The sequence below is a fragment of the Mauremys mutica genome, chromosome 10, assembly GCF_020497125.1.
Source record: "Mauremys mutica isolate MM-2020 ecotype Southern chromosome 10, ASM2049712v1, whole genome shotgun sequence".
NCBI classification, from domain to species: domain Eukaryota; kingdom Metazoa; phylum Chordata; order Testudines; family Geoemydidae; genus Mauremys; species Mauremys mutica.
The window spans coordinates 37,160,195-37,167,807 of NC_059081.1; the positions used below are offsets into that span (position 1 = coordinate 37,160,195).

The following is a 7,613-nucleotide window of genomic DNA, read 5'->3' on the forward strand; positions in this document are numbered from 1 at the left end:
GTCTGCCTCATCATCTCATTGGGATTAGTGAACCAGTGGCTGGATAAAGCAGGAAAGGTGACATCCAGGACATCTTACATGGCCTGGAAACCACTGGACAAACACATGAAATCCTCCCAACCTGTCCCTGAAGTCCTCCACTGCTGCTGCATTCTCTTAGGCCTCACCCCTTTAGGAATGGCAGCACACCTCTCCCAAGCTCTGCAGCACCATTGGCTGGTCCTGCACTTGTCTGTTCTCTCTCTTTTTTTTTAATCCTCCCACGCCCTCTCGTGCATAGGGCATCTATCTGTTTCTGCCATTTATTTTGGTCTTATGCTGGTCTGTTCAGGCTTCTGAGTGTCATGTTGACGGATTTGGCTTCCTTCTCTACTGTGTATATAGGTTGCCCTCTTGCCACTTGCTTATGTCTTCACATGTCTTAGTATTAAACGGTTTTTTCTTCATACTTCCCTTTTCCACTGTGGCTGTTTACCTGCCTATTGCACTGTATGAAATCCATGAAGTGGCAGTTACATAAAAGCAGGAGGAGCTGTGATGCAATTTCTCTCTTAAATTACAGCAGGATGCAAGAAATATAAGGACACTCCTCCCTGTCAAATCAAGAGTGAGGGATAAATAGGAGATTGATCACTAGATAATTATGTTGAAGTCACTTCCTGTATAAATCCTGCCACTTCCTGTCTATTCCCTTCCTTTCATCCCCACCTTTCAGAACCATTCACTCCCACCCTGACTCTTTCCTTTTGGCCTCTCCTCCTCTGAACCTTGCCCCAAACCCCTTTTTGGTACTTGTATCCACCTTTCTTAAGTAGAAGAAAAGCCAGTGGGATATTGATGTGTGGACTGGGACTGTTAATCCACTAGCCAATAAATAGTGATACTCCTAGATACAAAGTGTTGCATTCAACAATCACAAGAAAAACTAAAAGGGGGGGGGTGAAGAATTTGGTGCATAATTGTTTAAAATATGTTTAAGGGATAAAATTAACATTTGTGGGGAAAAGAGATCTGCTAGAATCAAAAATTAACTAAAACACCACAAAAGGCTTATATGTTTTCTTCCTCTAGAATGATTAAAGAGAAGATTTCAAACACGCTAGGGCCCATATTGTCTCCTGGCATAAATATGTAAAGTTGCAGAGAAATTAAAGGAGCTGTATCCATTTACACCCCCAAAGAATTTAACCCTGTGAATTTAAAATAACCCCTTGTAATAAGGTGTGTTGTGAAGAAAACTCTTCTTTTACACACACTTCACAACTATAATTTTTAGTCCCCCTGCAGACATGGTAGCTGGGTTAAACAAGGCTGCAGGAGCCACACACTATGCCTGATTTCAAAGCCACAAGTGAAAACAAAAAATGCTTGTAATGTCAGAAATCTATCCTCTTTTTGTAGACTGTGTATGATACACCTTTATGATAATATGAGCACAAAATCTCGTATAAAGATTATTTTCTCAAAGGCAAATGTAATTCAGACTCCTCCCCCCCACGTTTTCAGAGGGCAGCCAAGGTTTGTGGTGTCAAATGTTGGGTGGGCAAGCAGGCACTTAAGCTTTGTTGCACCTGATTTTAGATTAAAATCACAAGATGAAAAACTGCTGTCTGTCACAGGAAAAATTTACAGGCCAACAGGAAAAAATTGCGGCCCTGTTGGAAAAGGAAAAGTGATCTTAGTTAAAAATGGTCACAAGCTACACATGTAGAAGAAAAGGGGGACTTTTGAGAAAACATGGAAAGCCAGGATTTGGCCAACTAAAGGAAATGTCACAGGGGTTGGGAATTTGCTGTATACAAATTCACCCTCCCCTGCATGGGGCCTGATTCAAAGCGTATTGAAGCCACTGGGAGTCTTTCCATTAATTTCAGATCAGGCGCATGGAAAGAAAATTTTGCAAAAGCCCAGTATTCACATGAAAGTATCTAATTTATTTTTAAATTCATAAACATATACATGCAACCCTCCCCCCACCCAAAAAAAGAAAACAACTAAGCACAAATTCCTAGCAGTTTAAAATTATTTTGTAGAAGACGACTCACTCACTGCCACAGTGAAAATACACAACAGTTCCTCAGCTAGCAGTTGTGGGGACTAACTAACTAGTTTAAAACTCTAAAACAAGAGGCCAGCAGAAAGCAGTTTTTCAAACTGTCCCAAAGTCCAAAGAAAAGTACGTTGAGAAAAAGTGAGAAGCTGAGAATGGGCAACAGGGGATGGATCACTTGATGATTACCTTTTCTGTTCATTCCCTTTGAATCACCTGAAGCCACTGTCGGAAGAGAGGATACTAAGCTAGATGGACCTTCAGTCTGACCCAGTATGGCTATTCTTATGTTCTCTAAACTCCTCAGGGCAGCTGTGTCACTGATCACAGGCTACAGCTATGCTTTGTAACAAAAGTATCTGTTTTAAATTAGTCTGTATCAAACACATATGAAAAGTGTTGATTAGCTTCTGGGGTCAGAGCCAGGCTACGCAGAGAGTACAGACCCTCCTCCATTTATGCAAAGTCCCGATAAACTTGACAGGAGTCCTACAGACATGGGGAAAAGTCAATACAAAGCAGCAAACAACCTAAGGTTTGCCCAATTTTCCAACTCTCCCATGCATGTCAGATACACACATGCAAACACACACAAATGTAGGAGAAATGTATAAGGCAGTAAAGTTTTGTTAATTAGTATAATTTTATCAAAGTTATTAATTCACTGGGTTAAATTAGCCAAAACATCAGTTGCTGTATTAACAACACCTGTAAGAGACAACATGCAAACTCATTTGACATATACTATGAAAAGAATGTGATCACTTCTGACAATTTTACTAGGAATTATGCCCCCAGAGAGCATGCCATTGTTTGCATATAAAACATCTACTTCTCTGGCTGTAAGTAGAGATAGTATCATTAATGCCCTGACCTTTGGGTCTTAGAAACTGTTTGTATTATCATGTAGGTTTCACAGGGAGTAAGCCTACTACCAACGACTACTTCTTTATTTTACATTATGACATACAGACTTTGTTCAGACATGACGATCGATCAGCCTTGTTAGGCTTAGGGTATTAAACTACAAAGAACAGACATGCTTATTCATTATGATTATTATTTCTAAAGGGTTAGATGTTGCAGATGGATCTAAGCAAAATAAATCCCTTGTTTACTAAGTTAAACGCGTTAAAATGGACTAGTTCCTGGGCCTCAGCTCTGATTGCTTTGTATTGTCACTGTGTTTACAGAACAGTAACTGAATGCACAAAGAAGTTTGTTGACTATTCAGTATTTCCATAGGCAAACTCTATAATGTTTCTTTAACCTTTATATTCGCACAAGTATAATTATAAATGGAATTGCAAAACCGGATTGTGAAAATATATGTTCTGCTATGTAATGATGACTTCATTCCCAAGTTGATTTTCTGCACTGTGTGAGCAAATTCTGCTGAAATGCTCATACCCACTATTCTTAAATATTTGAAAACTCACCTGGAAACTGCATTGTGCTAAGGGGCTAGATTCACTGGCACATTCCGGCCTCTTTCAACAGCTCTGTGAGTGCAAAGCAGCCATGAGCCTGATTTAACTGGATTGGTGGAAAGCAGCCAAAGCAAATGAGAAAAGGGCAACTAAAATGATTAGGGGTTTAGAGAGGGTCCCATATTAGGAAAGATTAAAGAGGCTAGGACTCTTCAGCTTGGAAAAGAGAAGACTAAGGGGGGACATGATAGAGGAATATAAAATCATGAGTGATGTTGAGAAAGTGGATAAGGAAAAGTTATTTACTTATTCCCATAATACAAGAACTAGGGGTCACCAAATGAAATTAATAGGCAGCAGGTTTAAAACAAATAAAAGGAAGTTCTTCACGCAGCGCACAGTCAACTTGTGGAACTCCTTACCTGAGGAGGTTGTGAAGGCTAGGACTATAACAATGTTTAAAAGGGGACTGGATAAATTCATGGTGGCTAAGTCCATAAATGGCTATTATCTAGGATGGGTAAGAATGGTGTCCCTAGCCTCTGTTTGTCAGAGGATGGAGATGGATGGCAGGAGAGAGATCACTTGATCATTGCCTGTTAGATTCACTCCCTCTGGGGCACCTGGCGTTGGCCACTGTCGGTAGACAGATACTGGGCTAGATGGACCTTTGGTCTGACCCGGTACGGCCTTTCTTATGTTCTTATGTTCTTATGAGTGAAGCTGGCCCTATGCTGAAAATTATATGATGAAGCATTTCCACCTCAGAAACATGTCATAGCCTGCAGTCAGGGGGTCCATTCTGAGTTAGGCAAAAACTCCCTCTCTGTCTCTCTCTTTCTCTCTGCAACCATATTATTTAACTCTGTAAAATCATTTGAGATGGACCCTGCTCCTGTGAACACTTGCTACTGAGCCTGCTGCTTACTGTCATGTAACAAGTTCCTTTGACATGCTTGCCCAAATGTTGCGTTGTATTGCATTTCCTATGTCAAATGTATGCGGTCAGCTAAAGATCATTGTGTTAGAATACACAAGACCACAGTCATTACATTGTTTTGTGTAATACATCTGGTACCTTTCTAAAGCAGAGAGCCTGCTTGCTCTGATGCTCACATGCCATTCCAGGTCACTACACTGAGAGCAAAAGGTACTGTTAGTACTTTAATTAGGAAGGGCTTTGTTTCTGTAGCTGGCTTGCTGCCAGCCAGACAAACACCTGCTGATATCACAAATTGCCCCTGTCAGTGACCTCAGAACCTTGAGCCTAAGGATCCAGATTAGATTCAGCCAGTTGATACAAATCCAACTACAGATTACCCTACACAGCTGAAACCTTCCAACCCCCAAATTCTGATGCATAAAGCCTACAGAAGGTTGCTTTAAATGATAAAAAAAAATCAACAGGTAAAGGTGAAATGTCATTTTTCTTTCTTGCTACTGGCTTTGGGCAAAGATTCTCGGTGGAGTTTTTGTTAGTACCAGACCTTGTGAAATGATCTGACTTTTCCTGTAATATTGTGAATGATCATAATAAAGAAGGAACCAATTGTTTTAAATACGCATTTTTACCTTTCTGAAGCTCCAAAAATATGTAATCCTCAGCAAGCATCATTCTGCTGATTACCAGAAACAGATCAATATACCAGATTAATAGGCTGGGTGAGTGCCAGAACAGACTGCCCTTTTGGGGTTGGGTGTCTAGCTACAGAACATTGGTAGAACTTTGCAGACTACAGAAGCTGATATATGGATTAGGACAGAATTAAATAATAGAAGAGATCTGAGCCTCATTTCTCTCCCCACCATGTGCAGAAACAACTAATGGGCACAGGATGTATCAGATATGGCATTAAAGTGAAATGACATTTTGCCATAGCCAAACAATCAATAAATATTAAACTTCTGATAAGCCAAAATCTCTAGGGAAATAAAAAGGAAAATGAAGCCAGGTTCATTAAAACAAATTATCACATTAAAATAACAAAGGAAAATATGTTCTAGACGAAGGAACTTTAGGGCCCGATCCAAACCCCACTGAAATCCAAATCCAAAACCTTGACTTCAGTAGTTTTGGATCAGGCCCTTTGTCTAGAAATTAGAAATAAGCACTGAAAATAAGCATTGCAAAAAGTTTCATAGATATCATTCTTTGCTCTTTGAATATGTGAGCCTAGAATGGTCTGAAAGATTAATACTAGTGTGCATGCCAAATAGCGACTCAACTTCTTGAGTAGCCACCAATGGACTCAGATACTATTCATCAGATTATTTTGGGGCAAAAATACAAGTCACTTTTTAAATCAGTAAATTGCAGATTATTATGTTCTAATATTAAAAATATGATAGATTTGTTGCTCACCAAAGATGTAAGAAAGAACCATAGAAGAAACCGCAAGGACTCAGTTCAGTGCAGGTAGCCAAAGATGTGTACACCCATTTGCAGCCACAGTTTGCATCATTCTAACCCATTAACGGGGTCTGAAGCTTTTTAAGTGGGCATTGACTATTTGCACCTGGGTCAGTAACCTTGCAGTCACCATGCTACAGTTCATTGACATCAGATGGAGAGTTTAAACTTGACTAAAGTAATCACACAACACAAAGTCAGGCACTTGGGCAGCAGTTCACTCTGCAGTGGTTAAAACATAGAACCTCTTAAAATTATAGGAATACAATATTATAGCATTACTTGGCAAGCAATGATGTGGTTCAGAATAGGTTAGTGTCTCCACTGTAAACACCAACCTCAGCTTTAATAATTGGTTCCGTAAAAAAAATTGCTGAGTAACAGACAAACTGGTTCAGAGGTTAAGTTCAGAGAGAATAAACATTTGGTCCTTACCCAAAAGCTTGCTCTCTGTTCCCTCTTCTCTGACATGGGATCTAACGTTTTGTCATCACGGCTAATAGGTTGAGTTTTCTACAGCTAGATAACTAACATGTGACAGTAAAATCATAGTGAAGCCAAGCACCCTGTAGTTCTTATCACGAGGCAATGAAGCGAGGTCGGTGCTGTATCCCCCCATTGGTCATTGATCTTGCCTTGTTCACCTCATGGTAAAACTATGGTGGCTCACCTCCAATAGATTTTTACAGCAAGATAGGCATTATTTAGCCTCAGTAAAACACACCTTTTTTAGCAGTAAAGACAAAGCTTAAATAGCTAGCCAGCCAATTAGCCTCACGACAACCTGCCCCTCCTGCTGTGATCTTGCTTAGAAAGCCTCAGCGGGTCTCTGTCCTCTTGGTCACCCTCAGCCCCCTCAGCTTTCAAACACTTCCTCACTGGGCCTCATCTTGAAAGAGTTGCTAAGTCACATTTTGATTTACAACCTTTATTTTTTCTACTTATTTAGACAATGATTGAGGGGAGCCAGGGATTTGTTCTGCAGTTAACAGATGTTAACAGATCCTTTCTCTGGACTATCCAATTAGATATGTTTGAATACACAGCAGGCTAAGTATATTTGTAAAGGTTTAAAACAAAAAGAAAAATGAACCCAGCCTTCAGATAAATTATTTGCTATCTTTGAAAAGGAAGCAATCAGGTCGGCGGATAAAAGCATGACTATCTGTGGGGAGACAAACAAGAAATTCCGGGTTGGATGGGTGCTGCCGATGAGTAAAGGAATAAACCATGGGGGGAGCAGAGCTATTTAGCTAATGGACAATGTTTGCACAAGAATAAATGGGTAGAAATTGGCCATGAATAGAATTGCTTGTAATGGGGGGCGGAGGGGGCAGGGCTTGGCGGGCGCACGGGGGCAGGAGTCCCTTCCAGTTTATGCTTTATGTTTCTAAAAATCTCATGCTTCAGGCCTTCAGCTGCTCACCTGCAGACGTCAGGAAGGAGTTTTCTCCCCAGTGCATTCTGGTTGGGTTGGTGGTTGGTTTTGGTTTTTTGTCTATTTCCTCCGAAGCATCAGAGTTGGCCACAGCTGAAGATGGGATACTGGATGGGGAGGCCCAGGGCTCAGAGGCGGCACCAAGTGTTCTCTCAGGTGTTTTGTCTGGCTGGTTCTTGCTGACATGCTCATGGTCCAACTGATTGCCAGATTTGGGGGTCTGGAAGGAATTCCCTCCCAGGCCTGATTGACAGATATGGGTTTTTTTCACCTCTGCGGTGTGGG

At 40.8% G+C, this 7,613-nt stretch overlaps 1 protein-coding gene across 2 annotated transcripts in view; it reads right to left on the bottom strand.

The window, feature by feature from the left end:
• The window catches only part of ABCB11 (ATP binding cassette subfamily B member 11), a 73,172-nt gene extending 67,228 nt beyond the window's left edge, over window positions 1–5,944 (bottom strand). For both annotated transcript variants that reach the window (XM_045032417.1, XM_045032416.1), the window contains exon 1: window positions 5,843–5,944. The gene's annotated coding sequence lies outside the window, so the exon portion shown is untranslated. The remainder of the gene's footprint in view (window positions 1–5,842) is intronic.
• Between the last annotated feature and the right edge of the window lie 1,669 nt (window positions 5,945–7,613).